We start from the raw sequence: 27148 nt of genomic DNA, 5'->3' as shown, positions 1-27148 counted from the left end.
TCTAGAAACAGAGTTCTCAAATCATACGACGACATAGAAACAATAGCCAGAAAATGATCCCAGAAGCCAAGACATTTTGAAAAACAATTTACTAGACACATATTACCCAAACAGGAGTGCCACTTTGCAAACCATGTGTCTATGCCACATAGCCCAAAACTTCACATACAAAAATAATATAAAACGAGATGAAAATAAAGGTAGATACAGAGTGACAAATTGTGAAGGCATCTTAGTAAAAATTACCAAACAAAGCTTAATTAATCATATCAAATTGTCATTAATAACTCCTCAACATAAAGAACTATATTACATGTCCCTGCTACAACTTTTTAAACCATGGAGAAAAGAAGAAGTGTTACTAGATATCTATGACTCTTATAAAGATGCTTTCAAAGCAAATGAAAGCACTATAACCGGTGTAAACTTTACAAAGTGCCAAACAATGTTGCACAATGAACAGCAACACGAAGAAGAACTCCAGGCCCAACTAGATAAGGACACTCCCGACAGTAGTCAACCTTCTATAACAGGAAGCTAAGAACCATTGGGACAGCCACTAATAGCAAATGAGGCAGAATTAGCTATGACAGAAGTAGAAAACACCATGTGTCACTATGTACTGCAATCAAAACTGAACAATGAGCAGCGTAGCATTTTTCAAGAAGTAACAAAAGAAATTGCACCTATACTACTATACGTCAGTGATCATGCTGGTTCACGTAAAACATTCTTAATCAAAATCATCAGCAAGTTCCTTCAACAATTGACAAACACAAATCTGTCAGCTGTTGAAAGTGTTAGGGAGAATTATCTTCAAAGGCTAATTTCCCTTACCTATAGAGTCCCCCAGCAGCTTTGCTGGATTTGAGGGGTTTATTTTTTCTCCTGCTAAGAGTGAGACTCTTTTTTCCCACTCTTAGTCAGATTGCTAGTGTGTGTTTTTAGGCTATCTTGTGTGCTTATGGTCTATGGGATTTCACCCTCATAGGAATTATCTTTTTAACATGTGTGGTACACAGCACCATCCGTGCCGTACCACAGGGGTGTCGTAGCGACCCCCAAACATAGAACCCCATACCCTGGAACTGACTACTGTCTCCCAAGGCATGTAAAGTCCCCATTGACTTTACTAGTCAATAATTATGAACTAAACCAGTACAACCCATTTTATTTTGGAGGTACTGGGAAGGGTTAATAGTTTTTCCCTAGTGTTCATTTCCGAGAGGGTACTGTACAGTCCCTCTCTCAAAAGTTTCTGGCTGGTGGCTTGGTTACTACCGTAAATATTCGACCGCAAATATTTCCCTATGGGATTTTCCCATTGTTCTAGGCTACCACCTTTCCTGACAACCTCTAACATACCGCCGGTTTAATTTAACATTAACTTTATTAGGTTTTTATTGCCAGAATTTTAATAATATTTTTTTCTTGTGTCTTTCTCTATAATCCTAGCCCAGGTTGGGGCACCTTTGTTTATCCTTTTGGTGGGCTTTTGCACAGAAGCCCTCCACTCAGCGCCACAGAGTCTGGAGTAGACAGGATGTGTGGGGGGGGAATAGGCACCCTGGACAGGGTTGCCTACACAACCCAAGTCGCACTCTGCCCTGATAGGCTGGGGCGTTCGCCCGGAAGGAGAGCCACCCCACTGTGTGAGTGACAGCTAGGCTGTATGAGTGGGGTCTTGCTGCATAAAAGCAGGGTCCTGAGGACTGGAGGACAAGACGTCGCCACTGGAACTAAGAAACCAAAGAGGAGAGAAGCCGAAGACATCTGCAATGACTGAACCACAGGCCCTGATGCAGGTCCTCACCACTTTTCTCCAACGACTTGAGAAGATCTTCCTCTGCAAGGGTCTTCTTCCCTTCAGCTGGTGGGGCCAACCAGTTTGCCAATCGCCTTCCAGGACCTGCCTTGGTCGAATTGCCAGTTCCCAGCACTCGGAGACCGGATAGCCAGGCCCCTGTCCACCAGGACCGTGATTTAAAGGAGCATACATTTTATTCGTTTTGGCAGCACTGCGGCTGGTTTCATCCCTGGGCAGTGCAGTAACTCGAACCTTCCTCCACGATGAGAGCTTCTCTTCCTCTGCTGGATCTTCCGAACTGCCGGACAGCCAGGAACTACCGCCACCGCAGGAGCCTCATCCACTTTAAATGTACATTGTTCCGCCAGGCCTCCCATTTTTGTTTGGTATCGCTAAAGGTGTTTCAAATCCTTTACTTACCTTCTGGGATGGCCGCCTTTTCGTGTAACATTATCTTTCTACGCCTTTCCAATTGTTTAACAAAGACTTGACTGCAGCTACTAGAACATTTTGAACCGAGGCACTTTGCCTCGTACCACTGACTCTGACACAGGCCTATTGACTTTGGCTAAATTTTTATAACTGCCTTCTCTAGATTGTTTCTCTTCAAGAAATGTGTTGGTGCACCTGAAACTCTTATAACCACCTATACTTCCCCTACATGTAGTGCTGAAGTGCCATTTTGCTCGGTGTTCACCAAAGTATTGCTGATGCTAAAGTACTGCCTTGCCTAACTTGTTCACAATCCAATTGGGAAGTGTTGATAGTGTGTTTAGGAGTCTAACCCTGTATAACTTGTTCTTTCCCTCACTCTGAAGAAATTGTTAGGGTGCCATTTCTGCTTGGTTTTCACTGTGCCGTCTTGCTCAGTTTTCACTCTTGCTCAAACTTGTCTACAATTTAAATAGGGAGTTGTGTATACTTTCCCAGACTGTTTTAACTTACTTTTTGAATAGTCTTTTGTGTGTGAACAGCAGAGTGTGTAAAATAAATATATATATATATATTCTTTTTTATACAAAGCTTTGGTCAGTGCTTCCTTGTTCCATAGTACTATAGTCCTATTGTGTAAATCCTGACTACTGTTCATCTCCCTCTTGAAATAAGTCTGACTGCTTAGCCACAGCTACCAACTAAAATATTTGTGGTACAGACTGATACCAAAGGGGATTTCTTGCATATACCTGTAGTCGTAATCTTCTGTAGTGCTCCCTAAGGGAACTGCACAGTATTCTGCCTAACAGTAACTGCCCCCACAGGTTTAGCTGCCTACAACATAGGCGATGTCACTTTACACCGATCATTACTCCTTCCTCCTTCCAGTAGAACACCAAAACAAATTAGAATATTACAAACTTTCTACAGAAGTTGCAATGGAACTACACACAGTGTTAAAACAAATGAAAATGCTACTAATAGATTAAGTGAGCATGGTCTCTAACCTAATGTTGGCTTTGATTCACCTCAGATTACAAGAAGTACTCAAAACAAACTACAAAGAGCTCTTTGGAGGAAAACACATTATTGTTTTTGGAGATCTTCTTCAATTGAGACTAGTGAAAGGTGAACCTATTTTTAAAACCTTAGGACAGAAACTCTGCCTTAAAACTGTTGGCAGCATGGGAAATGTCAACCTTTGGCAACATTTCCAATACAGAGAATTGACAGAAAACATGCGCCAGTATGCAGACCTCACATACGCCAACATTTCAAAAAGTATTAGAGTTGGTGTACTACCTCAAGAAGCACAATCAATATTAAAAACCCGGCACATCCATGCACTGTATGGCCATAACTCATGTGCTACTGATGTCATGGGAAAATTAGCATACAAACATGTCAATTGTATGTCCTTGATGCTAACTCTTGCAAGCTGTTCAAAATTCAATGAAAAAATGTTGAAAAAAGAAATGCAACCAATAATTGAAATTTGCTCCACAGACAAACTGGACATACATGGAATGACGCTACCCATGTGTCAACAAGCCACAACAAGACTAAATACCTTAGAAAACTCTATCTCCAACACAGCTGGTTTGGAGAAAAGATTAAAATTATCTTTAAACTGTAGAGTAATGCTTAAACATAACCTTGACGTGGAGCAAGGACTAGTTAATGGAGCACTTGGTACAGTTGTTGGCTTTCAAGCATACCCACTTGACAACAACATTCATTTTGTCAATATTCTCTTTGACAAACTATCAGAAGTAAAAAGGATAGGATGCTCAACAGCTCGATTCCTTCTTTTCAAAGACATGTATGTATGCAGAGAGCAATTTTCTTTAACTCTAGCATACGCAGTCACCATTAACAAATCACAAGGTCTTACTCTAGATAAAGCATTGATAGATATTGGAAACACAGTCTTTAAAGAAGGCATGAGCTACGTAGCACTATTACACTTACGTACACTTGACGGTCTATTTCTAATCAACTTTGATGCAAGTAAAGTAAACAATGATATTCCTTGCATTCAAGATTACAACTGACTACATTCACTGTACACCTCGCATCTAAAAACCTATCCTGTTCTACAGAAAGGAAAACGTTGTACAAGAAAACTACTTCAAACAGAAATGCAACAGGCTCTCACTGCAAATCCTCCAAAGAGAGTAAAAGAAGCTAATACTTCATCAATTACTACAACCAAAAAAGAATCTACTACTCAAAGTAACTCAGGTACTTCTTCAAAGAAGCAACACACACTCCGATGAAATGACTTGGACACAGAACAATCTGGTCCATTCAAATTTTCAAATATAACTGGTGTAAATTGCTACGCAAATGTAGAAATACATATTCTATTCCAATTGCCAGCAATGGTTGACAACATTTACCTACCAAATACAGACCAATTGTGTTTGCAAATGTTAGTCCTTCATAGAAATGCAAGCAACAATCGTGACAACACATACAGTGTCCATGGAATAAAACACGAATTGGACTACTGTGCTGGAATGGAGAAATTCACTATAAACTCACAAGAAGATCCACAAGAATTTCAAATGTACTTACTACAAGTACTGGAAAATAAAAACATACCTATAAATGATATCTTCCAGATTTCATACATGTGGAAACATACATGCACTCTCTGCAACAATGTGGCACAGGAACAAATCCCTAATGAACGCTTTGTGTATCTATCCATACCTAACTGTTCCATTTCAGCAACTTGTACAAAATGCAAATCATGGCAGATTATGTATAACCTGCAATTCAGATAATCGCTCCACCTTACAAATACAAACACATAGTACATACGTAATACTAATGCTTTTAGGTTACAATGCAGATGGTACCAAAAACAACTGCAAGCTGACTGGTTTCACACATGGTCAAATATCACTTGGTAAGAAAACATTCACAACAATAGGTATAATCTACCACGCAGGAGCCACAACCAATGCAGGTCACTACACTGCATATATAAAAAAGAATTCTGGATGGTTCGAATGTAATGATAGTACCATTACTCTAAAGCAGAGATTACCAGCAAATCTTATAAACACTTATTTAATCTTCTTAAAACCAAAATTTAATAACTAATCTGTACATAAACATTCTTCAGGAGAGATACTAGGAAGAAAGTGTAAAAAAAAGGAGTAGAGTAAGACTCAGTAATTAAGTCAAAATGGGTGATAAAATGGTGGGGTGGGAGAATAAACTTGTCAGGTTATGTGACCTGTTTGGTTCGCTCACCTAAATTAGAATTCTTTCTTGCTATAAGTGTAGATCTCTCTAAATTCCAATGTTTATTTTATTTTGATTTTTTTCCTTATTTTCCTGCTCTTTTTCAATATTCAAAGTACTTTTTTTCTGAAAATAGTTTAAAGCAAAAGAAAGAAAACCATGTTTTAAATTATTATAACAGTTCTTAAAGTTTGTGTTATGCATACATTCTAAATGCATAAATTCTAAATTTACATGCTTGTCAAAAATACCATTTTCTATAAGAGGCTATTACTTTCTTTCCCAGATACCAGGACTACTAGTATCTCCTATATAAACTTTCTATTTTACCAGGTAAAAGACATTCCCAGAAAAGCATTCCGTCAAATTGAATTACCTTTGTAATCTTTGTTGTTCCTTGGTTCAGTTGCCTTCAGAACACGCCAGGATCTGCGCTGTTCTGGTGTCTAAACTCTTTGTTTATATAGCACGTGGTCGCATATTGTATGATGTCATCGCATAACGTAGCACGATGTCACGCAAACAGCAGCAGGCAGCCATTTTGAAATGTATAATATTTTTTAATTTTTGTTTTATTTTATAAAAGCTAATACTTCTTGCTACCTCGTAATGGTTATACAGCCAACTTTGTTTAGAAAATAAAAAATCTAATAATTTTAATAATCTTCCTGACAGTCTTGTGACAGAAAAAAAGAATATTATGGTTGAAACGTTAGTTAGGGGTAAGAAAGTTGTAAAAGAGTGATAAAAAAATGGAGTAACAATATGAGATGGGAGATTATAATAAGAAATATAGAAGGGAGTACATAAATCTCTAAAAAGATCTCTAAAAAATGTAGACAAAAATTAATGGTGAGCATATTATTTTCTGATTTTAGTATATATACAAAAAATAAGCAAAAATAATAGTATAGACAGCAATTCACAAATATGATTTTTTCACTCTAATTATAATCAGTGTAGATGCACAGTATACACTATAAATGACAATTGAACAAAGTTTCTGACTTTTATAGCCAATAGGCCATCTCATGTTCTGAATTAAGGCCAGAGTGGCACATGTCCAGAATGCATATCTATTTTGCTTCTCTTCTTCTTAACAGGAGTTCTCTATTTCCTCTTCTTTCAGTTGTGTCAACTCTTTCTAGGCCTAGAAATTTGATTTTTTTGATTTCAGCTAGTTGGTGTCCTTGATTGAAATGTGATGCCATTGGATATCTTGGATCATTATTTTTGATGGCTCTCAAGTGTTTTTGAAGTCTGATTTTCAATGATCTGATAGTACTTCCAACATATCTTTTCCCACAGATGCAAGTAATTACATAAATTACATATTTCGTATTACAGTTTATGTATTGTTTAATCTTCTGGAATCTTCGTTTTGGTAGCATAATTTCCTTTGTTCCATTCTCTATTTGAATATATATTGCACAATTTCCACAGCTGTGAGTTCCTGTCGGTGCCAGTACTTTTAGAAATTGACTTAAATGTTCAGTTCTGTCTTCTTTAAGATGACAAGGGTTGATTTTTTGTTTCAAAGTAGGTGCTCTTCGATAGATTATCCTTGGTTTGACTTCTATACTTTGTTTGATTGTTTCATCAGTTTGTAAAATATTCCAATGTTTTTTCAGAAGTTTATTTAGAACAAATGCTTCACTATTATAGGTAGTGATGAAGTCTACTTTTGTCTGTTTATTTTTTTAATTTTGGTTGGTCTTTTAACAAGTTTGTTCTTGGTATTTTTGCAGCTTTTCTTATTGCTCTGTCCACTTCTTCTGTTTTGTAGCCTCTCTGTATGAACTTTTCTTTGAGATTTGATACATGTTCATCATATTTGTCGTTAGAACTACAGTTCTGTTTTGTTCTCAATATTTCACCATAGGGTATGTTCTTGATTATATGTCTCACATGGTTGCTTTCAGCATGTAGAACCTTATTTACTGCAGTGGGTTTGATGTAAAGATCCGTCAACATTTTTTCTCCATCTGTGTAAATTTGTAGGTCCAAAAACTCAATACCTTCTGAGCTTATTTTATCTGTGAATTTGATATTATAGTTATCTGTATTCAGGTGCCTAATGTAGTCTTGCAATTTCTTTTTGTCTCCATTCCATATCATTAGTACATCATCGATGTAACGACCATACAATGTATCTTTCTTTAAATGCTGAATGTTGCCACGCATGATTGATTTCAAAATGTCCCATGAACAGGTTGGCATAGGTGAGAGCAAATTTTGCCCCCATCGCCGTACCCTGCTCTTGTCTGTAGATGATTTTATTGAACATGAAAATAATATTGGTCAATGCGAAATGTAACATATCCAAACTCATTTTATTTTGTTGCAGATATGAGTTAGACCTTCATTTCAAAAAGAATTCTGTTGTTTCCATTCCTTTGAGGAGCTCTATACTGGTGTAAAGAGACACCACATCGAGGGTCACAAAAAGAACATTTCTTTCCCATGGTATTTCTTCCATTTGTTGTATGACATGTTTACTGCCTCTCAAGTATGATGCAAGATTTGTTGTGAGCGGCTGTAAATGAAGATCTATGTATTGTGAGGCTCTCTCCGTTAGTGAGCCTATCCCATTGATTATGGGTCTGCAAAATGGAAATATATCCATTTTTTATGTATTTTTGGTAAAAAGTAAATGATAGACATTTTTGGGGAAGTGTTATCTAAATAGTTATATTCTTCTTCTGAGAGTAGGCCCATTTCTTCCCAATTCTTAATCATTAGGTGCCATTGTGTCTGAAATTCTTTTATGGGGTTCTTCTCAAGTACTGAGTAGCAATTGGTATCACTCAGATGTTTGTTTCCTTCTGCTATATAATCTTTTATTTGCATGAGGACAACATTTACCCCTTTATCTGCTGATTTGGTTACCCATTGTGGATTTCTTGCAAGAGATTTGATGGCTTTGGATTCTGTTAATGAGAGATTATGTTGAATTTGGAGGATTTGTTTTTGAGGTAGTTTTGTCTTAGGTCTTCACTGACCATTTTGTGAAAGATATCTATCAAATTATTTTCTGGCATTTTTGGTATGAATTTTGATTTCAGCTTCAAGTTTGATTCTTCCGTTTGAAGGGGATTAATGTTCTGTTTTTCCATGAACATTTCTGTTGTATAATTTTCTTCTCTAAGATTCATGATGTTAAGAGTCTCTTCTACTATTTCCACTGTAAGTGGTGACATTTCTTGTTCTGTCCTTTTTTCTTTCTTATTCATAGATTCCCCATGGGATCTATTGATGTCCTGGGTGTTAGTCTTAGCGGTGCACGGTGGTGGCGCGAGTTATGGTTGCTTAGCTTACCATAACTGGCGAATTTCAAGGGTTTTTCGGTTTTACTTGGAACCATAACGTCCCTTTAACAAAGTTTTTTCACTGAATTTCATAGGTTTTTAGTAGCGCAACTTAACCATAACGTCCCTTTAACAAAGTTTTTTCACTGAATTTCATAGGTTTTTAGTAGCGCAACTTAACCATAACGTCCCTTTAACAAAGTTTTTTCACTGAATTTCATAGTTTTTTAGTAGCACAACTTAACAATAATGACTTTGACTTTATATACATGTCATATGGAACTGACTAGATCTCTTCTTATGAACTTGATGTCCGCGAACTTATTTAATGTTCGCGGACATGTTCGGAGAACAGTACCACTACCTAAAAACTGTGGGGGGGGGGGGTGGGTGGTGGGGTATGTTTGATTGTTATATCATAATATAGGAACATTTAACAAATTCAAAAAGCAGCACACAAACACATTATATATAGTAATAAATAAGAAATGTAACCCATATATGTAACACACTAACCATTCATTTAAATACAATGGGCCTCATTACGACTCAGGCGGTAAGGGTTTTACGGCGGCGTAAACAGCACCGACCCTTACCGCCTGAGTACGAGGTCCCTTAGCGCCATGGCGGATTTAACACCTGCTTTTAGCAGGTGTTAAAATCCATGGCGCTAAGGGACCATGGAGTTAATTACGCCACCGTAATTTACGGTGGCGTAATTAACGCCTTCCCCACTCCCATTATGCCCTATGGGGCAAAAATGGGAATGGGGAAGGGTAAATGGGGATTGGGGACTTACCGCCCCGCCAACCTCGGAATGGGGCGGTAAGTCCACCAACCACCATGGCGTAAACGTAGTTTACGCCATGGTGGTAAAGTCACGGCCCAGGCGGTAACTTACCGCCTGGGTCGTAATGAGGCCCAATATGTTCTGAAATGGAATATACCACAAGAAGATAAATTGGCTTCCAACATAATTACCTTACAGACACAACAGAACTGAGAACAAGACCGGACCCACTAAATACATAGGACTTATCTTACCAGAAATAGTAAGTGTACTTCATTTTACTCATATATTTATAAACTTTCTGTATTAGATTAAAAAATATATTATCTTTTTTTTTTTCTCACAGAAATGTCTAGTACTCTGGAATGGCTAGAGGACAATTTCCCACATGAAGAAATGTCACAAGATAGTGAAACTAATGGTAAACACTTTATAATATAAACCATGTATTTATTATTTTTTTTATATACATTCAACATATATATTATTTTTTTGTACAGAGCATACCAGAATAGAAAAAACTTCAGAAAACCCTTTTATGGATAACAGTCTTCACAATATAGAAGAAAAAATGGATGTATTGTTGGCTAATTTTAATAATTTAAAAACTTTTGTAGAAAATCATTTCAAACCAAAAACCTCGTACCATTGCCCCACATGTACTTGTCCCTCCTCACCATATCCCAGTCAATTATCCCCAAACCCTCTACATAATCCAAAACGTTTTGATGAGATTTCCATCCCTTCTTCACCTAATACCAATCATGTTGAAACCCCAAATTCTCCTGTTTTTGTTTCTGTTTCTGCCTCACCTTCTCTATCATAAATTATTAATATATGTTAAATAAAGTTTAATTTTTATATTGTATTGTGAATAGTTTCCGTTTTTTTTTAAAAACAATAAAAGTGTCCGCGGACAGTGCGAGTGTTCTGAAATGTTCGTACATAAACGAAAATGGAGGTGTCCTGAAGAACAGCACACCTGTTCGTACTGTTCGCTAGCAAGTTGAAACTGTTCTAAGAACACACGTGGTGTCCTGAAATGTTCGTAAAGAAACAAAAATTAAAGTGTTCTAAAGAACACTATATCTGTCCATAATGTTCGCTATCAACTTAAAACTGTCCTAAGAACACAATTGGTGTCCTGAAATGTTCATAAATAAACAAAAATAATGTGTCCTGAACAACAGTACAACTGTTCATAGTGTTCGCTAGCAACATGAAACTGTACTAAGAACACACGCGGTGTCCTGAATTGTTCGTAAACAAACAAAAATTAAAGTGTCCTAAAGAACACTATACCTGTACGGTACTGTTCGCTAGCAAGTTCAAACTGTTCTAAGAACGCTATTGGTGTCCTGAAATGTTCGTACGTAAACGAAAATGGAGGTGTCCTGAAGAACACCATACCTGTTCGTAGTGTTCGCTACCCAATTGAAACTGTTCTAAGAACACAATTGGTGTCCTGAAATGTTCGTACATAAACTAAATTACACGTGACCTGAAGAACACTATATCTGTCCTTACTGTTCGCTACCAAGTTTAAACTGTTCTAAGAACACACGCGGTGCCCTGAAATATTAGTTTCACGTGTGACGCACTTTTAATTACTTCAGAACCCGAACAGTGTCCGTAGGACATCAATGCGCATGCGCTAACCAATCTCCGTGCACTTGGTGTCCTGCGGACAGGTGCTTCCTTCGCGGACTAGTTCGCAAACGGATCATATGACCGCGCCCAATCTCATCGTGTGTCCTGAAATGCGGACACTGTTCGTGTCCCCGAACAATTTAAAAGTACATTTTCAGTTAATCCATAACATTTTTCAATAAAATCTCACCATGGCACAAGTCCCACATAGCAATCATGAGTTTCTATATACCTTTTGAAACTTTCCGATCCTTTTTTTGTGTTCGATCTGTCCGCGGACAGTGCGCATGTCAGCGGACCGCACACAAGCACCCCTATAAAAGACCAGGCCAAGAGCTTATTCCCATTGTGTTTCTGGCTATTCTTCAGAACACAGTGATTTTTGCTGCCCCCTGCAGACTACACCATCATCGAGATGGCATCCTTGGCTGCTGAACTGCCACTTGGTGCTGCACCTGCTTCAGCACCACCCCCACCCCCTCCACCACCACCACCTCCCCAAGGGCCTGAAGAGGGGAACAGGAGTGAGGATGCGGAGGAGGAAGAAGAGAATGATGAGAATGAGGTAGAGGAAATCCCTACTACCCGCACTAGGCGTGAGTCTTGGGTGTGGCGGTTATTTACCATTCATGGGAATGCTCCTAAGGCTCGTGTGAACCGTGTTACCTGCAATGAGTGCAAAATGATACTCAGTCGCGGGAAGCACGGTAAGTACAGCTTTGGGACCACTACTATGAAGCGACAACTGAGGTCATTTCACTCTTGGGCTATTCGCAGTGTTGTACCTTGCGAAGAAAGTAGCAGGTTGATTTCCTTTACTTCATCCTCTGTTTCTGATCCTGTCACCACAAGGACCACCTCTGTGGGACAGCGTCTTCCTCAAGCTGCCTCACAGGCCATACAGAATGCTGATGACCCTTACCTTTCGAGGGTCACAGTTGTATGTATGTACTGTGACACAGTACTCTGCAGGGGGGAGCGACTTCAGAGTGCTTTTGAGACTATCGTCTCAGAGCACGAAAAGACCTGCTCACTACCCAAATAAAACCCACTCTACATCTTCCTCTCTCAGCTCGCCCTTTCTTATCCCTGTGGTTGGTGTCCCCCCCTCTACCCTCCTTTACCCTCCTCTCCTAGTGTGTCGTGTCTGAAAAACCAAAAAAAATACAAAATTACAAAAATCAAAAAAATAAGGCTCTTTTCAGAGCCGCCTTTCCCAGTTAAAAAATAGAACGGAAAATAAATGAAGCAGGGCTCTTGGTATTTTTTAGAAGTCCGCGGACAGTTTGCGAACATTAAAAAAATTGGGTTGCTACTTCATCACAAACATTGTAATTTTCTCTGGAAAGAAGTGGTGGCTCTGAAAAGAGCCTTTGGGTGGTGTTTGTAAGTCAAAAATTGTAAATGCTTAACATCTACTTCAAAATCGTTGTTGTAATTCCAAAAAAGGTTGCAATGCATTTTGTACATTTCTCAGAAAAATCTGATTGCCAGCATAAGTAAGATGGACTCCATCTCTGCGAAAAATGTATGTACTGCAAAACATAATATTTTCATTGTGAAAAGAAGACATGCCAAAATCTCTTAGAAAGCCACAAACAGCCTTATTAACATTGTGCCTTGCTTTTTCCATTTGTGGACCAAATGAAGAAGAACGAAGCCACATTTGTCTCTACGCAATCCATGAAAATATCACTTGAGAATTAGGAAACATGTCCATAACCTTCGTAAGTCCTTCTTTCATAGCAAATTGCAAAAACAATCCAGTCACATGTCCTAAACTGTTCCCTCCACAATGAATTACAATTATGTCTGGATGTTGATTGTCTCCAAAGTAGCACAGAGAGGTAGCAAGTCCAACCACTTCATTCCACGTACTCCATGCCAGTGTACTTCCACATGTGGTAATCCAAGATCTACAGCTACTCCACAGCTTTCTGCATGCACCTTCAACCAATGTATCCACGAATCTCCTAAAATCCAAACAATCAGTTTTCTGAAAAACACAGCCATAGCTATCTTTTGTTCTCTCAGCAAAAAAGAGTATCTGAGAAAATCTCTCCTGGCACAACACACCCACCAAACTTTCCTGACCAATCCCTTTCAGTGCTTATTCTCATTTGCATGACTTCTGAACCCGAAAATCCCCGGATGTAACTCCCGATGTCCGCGAACTACCGCCATGTCTGCTGACATATCGTAACATGAACAGCCCTTCTACCATTTCCACTACACTCTCTCTGCCTTTCCCTCATTGGATGTACCTCAAAAATCACATGACCATGCACCAATCACATTCAAGACCTCTACATCTAACTGCATCATCATAGATCAGCACTGCAAATGTACTCTGAAACTCTCTGAGTACAAGTGTCATATCATTGGCAAGCAGCATCTACCAGAAATACTGTACAAGTCTTCAAGATTTCTACTTGCAGCTCCATGCATACCCATATGCATGAACACAAACTTCAGGTATGCATATTTTCTGTATAGTAGATGAACACATTTTCAAACAGACTTTTACCTTGTAAAATCTGTAAAATGAATTTACTGTACTTTTTTTTCAATTTCCTAAAATCAACTATCACTTATAAACCTTTATACTTTTTACTTTCTTTATACACACACACTCAAATCATGTTAAACTAACATTTTTTAAATGAAATATATAGACTACATATATTTAAACAAAATTGCATGCAAACACAATCTATGTTTAAACCTTTATAAAAATACTTATACAATTTCCTATTTTTTGTTTTTATCTATTTATTTACTTAATTACTTTAAATTAGACATGACATTGAGGCGCTATTACCTAGAACAGTTTACTTACAGAAATAGTGGTATTCACTAATATATTATAAATTTCACAAGAAATAGTAAAGATATTTTTTTTTGCTACAGTTAGTCATTCAATACAATTTGTTCATTAAGAACATATTATATGTACTGAACTGATGCAATGTATCTTATGTAAATAAATCAGTTTAATAGTTTTACAGAAGGCACTGAGGATTTCAATTAAAAAAATCAATATCTAAATTAAAAACAGTGCTATATACAAACAAAGTTACTAATTTGAAGCTTTTACAATTGCAGTGAAGACCAGTTTCCTGAAAAGAAGCAGCCGAATTCGAAGAAGAAAGAAAAACTAAGAAGTTACCTGTTAATTTTTAAAAAAAGTAAGTAAAATATCACCATAAAATTTGTATTATTAATCAAATATACTATAACATTAATACAAGCTATTTCGGTTTCTAAAAATAGAGATTTTGTACCATTTTGTCCAAAAATTTCCATGTCTTAAACAGCGATTTACAGCCAGAATGGCTCACAAATTTCTATTTTTGGACACACAAATTACCCAACTGAACCACTACAATTTTCATATTATAGAACAAACAACTGTTTTAATTGTATACATTAGATTTACTATTTGTACTTTTCCACACCACTAGCTTACTTTTTTTTTGTCATCTGAACCCCAGTTTAGTAACACATAAATTCAAGAATACCTATCCCTACTAGTTTTAGTTCCCAATGCACAATCACACACCATTACATACATCTTAATCATCTTACTCAAACACTCATGCACACAGCAAACATACATTCCAGAACACCCCAACCCATATCTTCTTTATTTTTTTCAACAGACCCTAAAGAATGCCTACCAAAAGTCAAGTCCGTAGAAAGCAACGCAAAAATAGAGCAAATGAAAATAAAGGTGTCCAACATAAGCATCCATCTCTAGCAGAATTTGTAAAAAAAGTTGAAACAAAACAGCTAATACAATCATTTAGTGAAACACAAGAAGTTTCAAGTACAACTTTGCTTCCTCTATCAAAATGTAAAACAAACCAAAAAACAATTAACAGAAAATCAGCTATCAGTACAGATAAAACTACTTCTTCAAATTTTAATATAGTGCAAAGTAAGCATACCAAGAAAAGTATTTTAGCCAAAATATACCGTCACAAAGTCCTTCAAAATCTTATAAAAACAGGAGAGAAATCAGGTTCAAAGCTTAAAACCTATCGTAGGAAATTAATCTTAGAGGCATTGATGGACAGTGCAATTCTTCTCAAAAGAAATGTATTTATTTTACTGTTAAACAAAATGAAACCACTAACAAAACTAATAACTAAATTACAAAAAAGACTTCTCAATAAGCGAAATATTAACAGAAATAACTTCTTAAGTATCAGCGGAGGTGAATGGAATCTCACTACAAGCACAGAACCATATTTTAATGAAGAAGCGTACAAACAAAAGCAAACTAATAAAATTGCCATACATAGCAGTGGTCGAGGTTATGAAAAAGTGAATAATACCATAATGGAACAAGAAGTACTTCTTACAAAAATATGCACTGAAAACTTAGAATTACCCCTCCATTCAACTGAATCAGAACGTCTAGTGTACAAATGGCCATGCACGTCAATGTGTAAAATTCCCAAACAATGTTTCAAATCTTTATGCCAATTCCTCAATAAATATGTAAAAAGCAAAGACAAAATCAAAATTAAATTACTGCAAAATATAGATACCTGTCCAGTGCGCAAGTACACAGGACTACAAGGACATTCATTGGCCTGCATTACAGGACCTACTTGTAAAACCACTTTCCATGATATCAAAAGGATATCAACACATCATTCAACTATAAGAAATCTAGTCTATAAACTGTACTATGCTAAAAGTCCTGCTTTAGCACTAGCAAAGTTAAATAACATCCTTCTACATGGTACAGCAAGAGACCTACTTGAAGAAATTCACTATATCCAGAAAAAATATTTTGGAAGTGAAAGCCATTTACAGAATGAAATAGCTTTAAACCAATTAAGCAACAATTCTACACATGGCAACCTTTTGCTAAACACATACAAAAAAGAAATACTAAAATTTAAAAGTACATCAGCTGAAGTACCAAACCATGTATGTGTATGTTGCCGTAGAATTTTTTATAAAAGTAACACAAAAACTGTGGACCTATCATACAAAATAGAAGACAACGAAGATTCTAAATGGTTTGAATTAGCTCTCTACCTTGTAGCAGAAAACAAATATGAAATAACTGAGCCCTTAATACTTTGCAGTTATTGCACTACAAAACTTGACAACAACCAAACTCCTTCACGTTCTATCACAAATAATTTGGAATTATACCCAGTACCAAAACCTCTACAACAACTTAATTTATATGAGAGCATCATAATTCAAACAGTACACCCATTTCAAGCAATAATACGCCTTCAACCAAAAACAGCAAAATTACCTCCGTCTGAATTGGTAAAAGGCATTCGTGGAAAAGTAGTTTATTTACCATTAAATCTAAAAGAAAATGTGCATACTCTAGGAGTGCAACGTCCAATGCAGCAATCTTTAATTATATTAGTAAATGGAGTACCTACAAAAGACAAAATAATATGGCAACAGCTGGTAGATTTACATAAAGTTAGACAAGCCTTCCAATATCTTAAAGAGAATAATGAATATTACAAAGAAATTACTATTGAAGAAAACTTGAAAGATACAACTGAAATAATTCAAGAAACACAAGAAGCTGGTCAATTTGAGCTACTAGATCCTGCTACAATATCAAATACTTTAGACCATTATACAATTCATCCTTTGCACTGTAATGACACCGTACAAGATGTACTGGAAACTTACCAAATGCGTCAAACAAAAGGATCGCCAATCAGTATATGGGAAAAAAGTATAGAAGCACGTGCTTTTCCTCTACTCTTTCCTACTGGCAAAGGAGGAAGGTATGATGATAGACCTATTCAAATATCAGCTTCAGAATACCGCTCATTACGGATGTATTCTGAAGATCCCAGATTTAGACAAAATGTGGAATACATATTCCACCTACTCTTTGAAAGTGAACTAGAAACTTTATGTTACGGAGTTGCACACATATTAAAATCAGGATCACACTTTCAAAATATGACAGCTACATAATTATTAGAGAAAGTGCAACGAAAGGATGAGGTTTGACAATCAAATATTACAAATCTATTAGCAAATATGTGTGGTACTAAAGAGTACTGGTTTCGACATCATGGAGATGTACGTTGTATGATCAGAAACCTTGGCCCACCCACTTGGTTTGTTACATTAAGTTGTGCAGAATATGCATGGGAAGATTTACATGATTTCCTACGCATATCAAATAAAAACAAAACAAACATAGATATTCTAACACCTGGAGAACTTTGTTCTTTGGATCCTGTTAATGTTTCAAGATATTTTCACCATCGCTTCATTGCTATGCTACATTTTATTTGTAATAAAACTGTTCCTCCCCTTGGAGAGGTGCAACACTTCTTTTGGAGAAAATAATACCAAGCCAGAGGAGCACCACATATCCACATGCTTTTATGGATTAAAGATGCTCCTAAAGTTGGCCAAGACAGTAATGCCACTGTTTTACAGTTTATTGAAAAATATGTCACTTCTGAAATTCCATCAGAAGCCACAAATAGTGATCTTCGTGCACAAATTTTACAATTTCAAAGACACAAATGTGGAAAATATTGTCGTCGCAAATACAAAAACAAAGGCAAATACTACACCAAATGCCGATTTGGTTTCCCTAGACCAGTTACAAATACAGGTCAAGTAAACAACCTCATGTCTTCAGTTAGACATATTGTTAAAGGTAATTCACCTAAAAATACATTTTACATAAAAAGAAAAGAAGAAGAAAAATATATCAATGATTATAATGCAATCATTGCCCACTTATGGAATGCAAACATAGATGTGCAGTACATTGCAGACAATTCTACTGCAGTTGCACGATATGTCACAGCATACTTAACTAAAGCAGAAAAGACAGAGCTCCAAGACCTCTGGAATGACCTGTCATCAGATAAAACAGTATCTCAGAAATTATACAGCTTGGGCATAAAAATGCTCAACCATAGAGAATGTGGATCTTATGAAGCAGCTGATCGTTTAACTGGCACTTCATTGTATAGTAAATCTGAAAATATAGTATGGCTAAGTCTTGGTCCAGCTAAATTTAGAAAAAGAGTTCTAAAATCATATGAAGATATAGAAACAATAGCCAAACATGATCCCAACAGCCAAGACATTTTAAAAAACAATTTGTTGGACACATACTACCCAAACAGAAGTAATACTTTGGAAAACATGTGTCTATACCAAATAGCCCAAAACTACACATACAAAAATAATATGAAACCTGATGAAAAAAAAGGTAAATATAGAGTGACAGACTGTGAAGGCAGCTTAGTTAAACTCACTAAACCAAATTTAATTAATCATATCAAATTGTCATTGAAGACTCCTCAACATAAAGAAGTATATTACATGTCCCTGCTACAACTCTTCAAACCATGGAGAAACGAAGAACAATTACTAGATAACTATGACTCATATGAGGATGCTTTCAAAGCAAATGAAAGCACCATAACTGATGTAAACTTTACACAGTACAAAACAATGTTGCACAATGAACAGCAACATGAAGAAGAACTCCAAGCCCAACTAGATAAGGATACTCCTGACAGTAGTCAACCTTCTGTAACAGGAAGCCAAGAACCACTGGGAGAACCACTAATAACAAATGAGGCAGAATTAGCTATGATAGAAGTAGAAAACACCATGGCCCTCATTACGACCCTGGCGGAAAGTGACTGACCGGAGCGCCACAGCGTAAATAGCGTTTCCGCCATTGCACGAAGGAGCAAAGTGCGGCCCATTCCGACCCATCGGGCACGAGCACCACGCCACGGCGGAAGTGCAAAGTCCGCGATGGCGGAAATGACCCCCAAACGGCCCACACCGCCGCCGTACGGCACCCTAGGTGCAATACCGCCACCCCTCTTAGCGGTCACCGCAGTGTGCGCCTACCGGAAAGTACGGTGACCGGAAATATACGGAAACGGAAGTAAAAACATGGGCCCGGAACAGGAAACATCCCGGCGTACACCTATAAAACCACTAAAACCACACAACCACTAAAATCACTACCCTGAAACACACCCCAACCCGTCACCCACCCTAGCGAAACCAAGACAAATGGGAAAAGTAGCGAAGAAAGCTTGCGACCGCAAGCGGCAGGTCCACTTCTCCCGTGAGGAACTCACGGTGCTAACAGAGACCCTCCAGGAGAATGCTGCCGTCGTCTTCTCCACGCAAATGACCAGAACGGCACTTGCAAACAAGAAGACCATATGGGCTCTGGTGGCACAGCGGGTAAGTGCGGTGGGGACCGCACCCCGCACCCCACAGCAATGCCGCAAGCGATGGGACGACCTGCGGATACGCGTCCGCAGCACACTCTCTGCCAACCGCAACATTGCCACAGCCACCGGGGGAGGTCCTGAATCACCCATCAAGTTGACCCCCTGGGAAGAAATCTGTGCCTCCACCATCGGAATGGAGAGCATAGAGGGAGTCGGAGGGATGGAGAAAGGAGTGCAGACATCCGAAGATTCAGGTAGGTGGGCCAGATAAAACAATGCCAAATCACACAGTCCATCCATGTGAAGTACCATGCGTCCACATAGTGCAACAGAAACACATGTCCAGGAGAACGTCCACACACATCGTCCTGATAGCGCACGTTAAAACCCACAATAAATACATAAATAATTAAAAACCCCTAATACACGCACTACACGTGCAGCAGGCACACCCAAACTGCAGGCTGCCAAACAACTGCACCCTCACTCCACACACAAATCAAAGCACCTCCAAGGACCCGACCCAAATCACCCTCAGGTACCACCCCAATGCATGTGATACAATGCCATTCCAATTCCCACAGACCCATCAATAACCCTCGCCCTCCTTTACTCCACCACAGGGTCCGATCCAAACGACGAGCTACAGGACACCCCTACCAGCACACCTGCAAAGAGGGCCAAGACCAACGGCCAGAGACCCTCCACCTCAGCTGCACGCATCAAGACACGGCAGCAGCACAAATCAGGTGGCAGCACAGAGGAGGGAACATCAACAGGCACCCCAGCAGCCAGCATGCCCACAACACCACCACCACAGGTCCCCCCAATGGATGCCACAGAAGGCACTGCCTCTGGTGGCAGCAGCACCATAGGTGACACCCCATTGAGGGCAGCATGCTCGGACACAGAAAACGGGGATGCCGAAGTCAGATCCATCCATGACCTGTCCCAATCCCCCTGTCTGTCCCATCCCGTACAACATGAGGATACCACGCAGGGGCACCCACAAGACGACGACTGGCCATCCCCCACAAGCCCTGTGGCAAGGCAACATGAGGACAACAGCCCCTCTGTGACACCCCCGCAAATGGCCATGGCCCAGCAGAGTCAACAGTCCCTCGACCAGTTAATCGTACAACAGCAGCAACTGGCCACACTCCTCAAGGACCATGCCGATGAATGTGGGGGCACTAAGGCAGACATAGAAACATCAACTGAGACACTTAGGGCAGAAATGGAGAGAGGTACAGAGACGCTAAGGGCACAAATGGAGAGTAGCACCGAGAGCCTGAGGGGGGAACTGCATGCGACGTCCAAAGACGTATGTGCCGAACTTGCCGCAGTGCGCCGTGTGCTCACTGAGCTCTCGCAAACCCTTAGGGACATGCATGGACGTGAGCAGGCAGACACATCATCCGTTGCAAGTTCCGTCCAGGGCAGCCCCCAACGTAGATCTGGAAGGAACCTGCGCTCCACAGGCAGGGGTGCCCCTGATACCCGCAGAGGGGGCTTGCAATAGCGACAGCCCACTGACAATGAGCATCTTTGGACACTGGTGTTCGGGGGGGAGGTAGGAGGGTGGAGGGGGTGTGTTGGGCTCACTTGGGTGGCGGGTCGATAGGGTGTTCAACATGACATCACATATGCCATAAAAAGTGCACGATCAACCAATGAGATGTGTGGACATTGATCTTGATGTACTAGGCCATCATAGGCGTACAGTCCATATTGTGCATGTCCCAGACACACACAGTGCCACGAGTCCCGTGTCCATGTATCAGCCACCAGGCGTGAGTGCTAGAAGCATACATCAATGAGATGCTGACGAATGTCACGGGCCTCCGGTGCCTCGCAGACTCCATGAGGTGCTGCCACATCCCCACCCTCATCATGACCATCATCAGGTGCTTGCAGTTCTGCGTCAGGGGGCATGGGCACATTTCTACGTACGCACATGTTGTGGAGCATGACACATGCCATGACCATCTTTGCAACCTTCTCATGGCGGTACAGGAGTGCCCCGCCAGACCTGCTGAGGCAGCGGAAACGAGTCTTCAGTAGGCCGAATGCCTGTTCAATGACTACACGGGTACGTGAGTGGGCATGGTTGTAGTCCTCCTCATGCTGGTCCCGTGGGTTCCGGACTGGTGTGAGGAGCCATCTCTTCAGTGGATATCCAGCATCACCTGTATGTGGACGAGAAACGTATGATGTGGAATGCCATTGCTACGTACGCACACCCCCGCCCCTTCCTGCCAGGTCATTGCCAAATCACATACCCCACATAATCATGCATGTAATGAGACTCACCGAGTAGCCAGGATCTGTTCCCTGCGTGTCGCTCCATGTAGCGTGGTATTGTAGAGTTCCTCAAGACCATAGAATCATGGGTTGATCCAGGGAATCGGGCACAACAATGTGTAATGATCCTGTTGGAGTCACACACCATTTGTACATTCAGGGAATGAAATTGTTTTCGGTTGCGGTAGTGGGCCTCCATGGCATGTGGGACGACCAATTCCACATGGGTGCAGTCGATGGCACCAATGCAACCCGGTATGCCGGCAAGTGCATGGAATCCCACTTTTGTGTTGGTAATTTCCTGCTCCGAGCGTGGTAGAGAGATGTAGTCGTCTGCGTGCTGCAGGAGGGCATCGAGCACTTGAAATAGTGTCTGTGAGAACAGTGGCTGAGAAATGCCATGCAACTGTCCGACTGTGTGCTGGTAGGTGCCTGTGGCCAGGAAGAGGAGTACAGACACCACCTTCAGTAGGGGTGGCATGGCGGTTGGGCTATCTATCATGCTGACAAGGTCAGCCTGTGTCATGTCCACAATGGCGGCTATGGTGTCCCGGTCCAAACGGTAGAGGGTGTGGATCTGCTCAGCAGTGAGGTCGAACGGATGTGCTCGGAGGCGTGGGATTGCGGGCTGCCTGCGTGGTGGTAGTGGCTGTGCTGGCGGCCCTTGCTGGCCCTGCCTTGGCCTCCTCCTCCTCCTGCGTCTCCTTCGTGCGGCCGGTTGCAGTTGGTGTTCGTCTTCTTCTTGGAGTTGGAGTAGTTGCAGTGCTATCAGGTCCCCCAGGGCCAACATCGCGAGTCCTGCCGGTAGCATTTCGGTGTGGTTGTGGGAGGAGACTGGCTGTGCAATTTATGTGTTTTCAGGCTGTATGGCCTCCACCTGTGGTGATTAATTCCACCTGTGCAAACTGCTCTCCCCTTTGGCCGAGCACGTCCCGCGCACAACGCTGCAAATCAGGGAATGGCATCTTGCTATTGCAATCATGTATTTGTACCCGATGGCCGTGTAACATTGGTTGACATGTTCATTCTGCTGTGGTCCCATTGTTGCACATACTATCTGTGCAGTCGCGAACAGACTTGTGAAGGGTCAGTGGAACGTAGTACTCGAGTAACGGTGGGCCCTCATGCATCACTGTACCGAGTTGCAACGACGGGCGGGGCGTCCCATTTGTGGGTGAAGGCAGTTGCCATTTTCACACACAGCCGCACTCGATGGAATAATTAGTGATTTCAAATGGCCACAGATGCCTTTTCGGCGTGATGTTGCAAATGAGGAATTCGAAGGGCGGCGCTTTCGGTTTCCAGCTAGCGGCGAGGAGATGCCCACAGGTCTGACTGCAAATATAACGTTCTATTGTTCAATGTCCTTGAGACAGGGCCCATGGCGAGGAAGCAATGATTGATATGAATAGTTTGGGATGCGCAATTGCTACATGGGCGATGAGGCCGGACGTTCCCAAATACATGTTACTTCACTACACTGGAATTACGGGCTGGGGCACTGTGGATTTTGCAGGCTGCATAACGCACAGACTCAATGGATGTTTCTAATGTTATGTGAGTAATTATTCAGGCGTTTTGATTCCGGGATGAGGGAATGATGAATGGATGCATGGGCAGGTGATTTGATACAGAGTTTGCCATGTACAGGGCTTCTTGGGATCTATCCGCCTCCCCTACGCTATGTGATGCAGGGCTGCCATAGTGGGACCATCGTCTATCTGGCCTTGTTGAGCCCTCCCTGTCTCGATGCGCCCTCAGACACTTGTGTCCATGCACGTTAACATTCCCATCAGATGGATTCTGTTTTGACAGACGCATGCACAGGTACACTCGTTTGTGATGGTGTTTGCACCTCGATATAGATGGTTATGAGTCGCAAGTGGTTTTGGGGTGGTGATGATCCTTTGGAGTGGGCTAGCATGCATATGGCTGTGGATTTCGTGTGATCATTGAAGTGAGTTGTTGGAATGTGGTTCTGATGGCCATTCTGTTCTTTTTCTTTTCTTTTGGTTGACAGGTATCTCCTCCCCTTTTGCCACTGCCATCTGTATGCCACTCCTGCAGATGGGTTTTACTCCCGACACCTGCTGCTTCGTGTTAATCAGTGGAGCAGCATTACGATCTTATGGGACGATCGCCAATGGCCCACATGCCCTTACGCAGTACTGGTGGCTCGGAGCAACATTTCGGCCTTTCAGCTGGACTAGTGCCTCCCCATTGGGACGGCCCTGCGGTTCTGTGCGCTTCCATGTTGCCTTTTCGTACGTGAATGTGGCTCTGTGTACCATGAGGGAACAGGGCGACACACAAGTAGTGGCTGGTCATTTCTTGCGGATGCAGCCCACAATGGTGATTAGTGTTTTGGAGTTCATGGCCTGATGGCTGTATGGGCTTGGTGACTTTGATGTGCATTAAATTTCTATTCTGATTTGGCCCGTGTAGCGTTTTTCATTGCATGTGATGTGGCATATGCCTATTTGGGGGGCGATGTATTGTGAGGAGATCTGCATTGGGTTCCAGCTTCGGAGTTTAGTTGCGTGGTACTGTACTGGGCGCGTTTGCCTACTAAGCCCGTGAGGTCAGGGATGGGGGCTGCCAATATGACAGTTTGAATGTTGTCATGCTCAGGGGCGGGGGATTGGGTTTTGTGTAACAGATGCCGGTCAGCCAGGTGGACTGGTGGAATGATGTGATTCTCGGAATATTGCTGGTCACAGGTGCCTGTGTTTGCGTGCGTTTCTTGGTGGGGGACTGTGGTCATGTCCATTGGGATGGCTTCTGTATTCGTGCCATCTGTGCCCTGCAGCTCCCATTGGCCCCTCTTGTGTTTCTTTTGTTCGTTGCCATGCATGGGTGACTTGTACATTTCAATGGTTGCATTGTGACTTCATTGCACCTACGGGGAGTTGTACTTTGTGGGCAGGGAGCGGTGTACAGGCACTCAGTGGGGCCGTTTACGGTTGATTCGCGATGCCGTACTTCTCACCATGGCGGAATGGTACATTACGCCATGCCTGATGGCGTTAGGTACATGTCCGCTAGGGTCGGAATTGGCGTACCCTTGCGCCATGGTGGTGTTTGCGGTTTCGCATGGCGTGCGCGCGCGTGCTTGGTGCAGTTAGCGTTGGCGTTCACTACGGTGTCGCTAATGGCTTCGTACTTTGCGGTGACGGGTCATAGTCGCACCGAGCGCTATTCGATGGCGGTATTGCATTTCCGCCATCGTTTTCCGATTTCCGCAAGGGTCGTAATGAGGGCCCATGTGTCAGTATGAAGATAAGGAAGACTTAACTATACTACAATCAAAACTAAACAATGAGCAAAGTAGCATTTTTCAAGAAGTAACAAAACAAATTGCACATGGTGTAAAACATGAAAATAAAGAATGTTCCTGCCATAATTATAAACCTATACTTCTGTACGTCAATGGTGAAGCTGGCTCTGGCAAAACATTCCTAATCAAAATCATTAGTAAGTTCCTTCAACAATTGACAAACAACAAACTGTCAGCTGTTGTCACTGCCCCCACAGGTTTAGCTGCCTACAACATAGGTGGTGTTACATTACACCGATTACTACTATTACCAGTAGAACACCAGAACAAATTAGACTATTACAAACTTTCTGCAGAAGCTGCAATGGAATTACGCAGAGTATTGAAACACATGAAAATGCTACTAATAGATGAAGTGAGCATGGTCTCCAACCTGATGTTAGCTTTGATTCACCTCAGATTACAAGAAGTACTCAAAATAGACTATGAAGAGCTCTTTGCAGGAAAACACATTATTGTTTTTGGAGATCTGCTTCAATTAACACCAGTAAAAGGTGAACCTATTTTTAAAACATTAGGGCACAAACTCTGCCGTAAAACTGTTGGCAGCATTGGAAATGTCAACCTTTGGCAATATTTCCAATGCAGAGAATTAACAGAAAACATGCGCCAATCTGCAGATCTAACTTATGCCAACATTTTAAAAAGTTTGAGAGTTGGTATACTTTCTAAAGAAGCAGAAGCAACATTGAAAACCCGGCACATTAATGCACTTTATGGCGATAATGCATGTGCTACAGATGTTATGGAACAATTAGCCCACAAAAATGTCAATTGTATGGCCTTAATGCCAACTCTTGCAAGCTGTCTCAAATTCAATGAAATAATGTTAAGTAAAGAAATGCAACCAATAATGGAAATTAGCGCCACAGACAAACTAGATGTACATGGTATGACACTACCCATGTGTGACCAAGCCACAACAAGACTAAATAATTTAGAAAAATCAATCTCAAACACAGCAGGCTTAGAAAAGACGTTAAAATTATCCTTAAATTGCAGAGTAATGCTTAAACGTAACCTTGACGTGGACCAAGGACTAGTTAATGGAGCACTGGGTACAGTTGTTGGCTTTCAAACATACCCACGTGACAACAAAATTCAGTTTGTCAATATACTCTTTGACAAACTTTCAGAAGTAAAACGGATAGGACGCTCAACACAGCTAGATTCCTTCTCTTCAAAGATATGTATGTACGCAGAGAACAATTTTCTCTAACTCTTGCATACGCAGTCACGATTCATAAATCACAAGGTCTTACCCTAGACAAAGCAATGATAGATATTGGTAACACAGTTTTTAAAGAAGGCATGAGCTACGTAGCACTATCACGCTTACGTACACTTGACGGTCTATTTCTAATCAACTTTGAAGCAAGTAAAGTAAACGCTGATATTCCTTGCATTTTAGAATATAATAGATTTCGCTCACTATACACTCCCCATCTAAACACATATTCTGTTCTAAACTAAATCAAACAGAAATGCAACATGACGTCACTGCAAATCCTCCAAAGAGAGTAAAAGAAACTAATACTTCATCAAGTACCACAAACAAAAAAGAATCCATTAGAGAAAGTAAACCAGGTACTTCTTTAAAGAAGGAAGACAAACTCCAAAAAAAGCAGTTAGATACAGAACTACCTGGACCATTTAAATTCTCAAATATAGTTGGTGTAAGTTGCTATGCAAATGTAGCAATGAATATTCTATTTCAATTACCACCAATTGTTGATAACATTTACTTACACAGTACAGACCCATTGTGTTTGCAAATGTTAGTACTTCACAGAAATGCAGCAAACAATCCTGACAACACATATACAGGGTAATTCATAGAATTTCGCTGAAAAGTGTCGCAAGCGGCTGGCGCAGAGTGTCCGCGTGCGATTGACTGCGCCAGGCACGTGCGCTAAAACCGATTTCCGCGCACAGCGTATTCATGGATTTCATGCTCCCAAACCAGCCGTGGCGCAGAGTATCGCAGCGACCCTGCAGCAGCGCCAGTAACGCCCCCAAGAACGCCCT

This window comes from Ambystoma mexicanum, chromosome 12 (genome assembly GCF_040938575.1).
Source record: "Ambystoma mexicanum isolate Mex_15411 chromosome 12, UKY_AmexF1_1, whole genome shotgun sequence".
NCBI classification, from domain to species: domain Eukaryota; kingdom Metazoa; phylum Chordata; class Amphibia; order Caudata; family Ambystomatidae; genus Ambystoma; species Ambystoma mexicanum.
Note: the sequence above shows the minus strand (reverse complement) of the source record.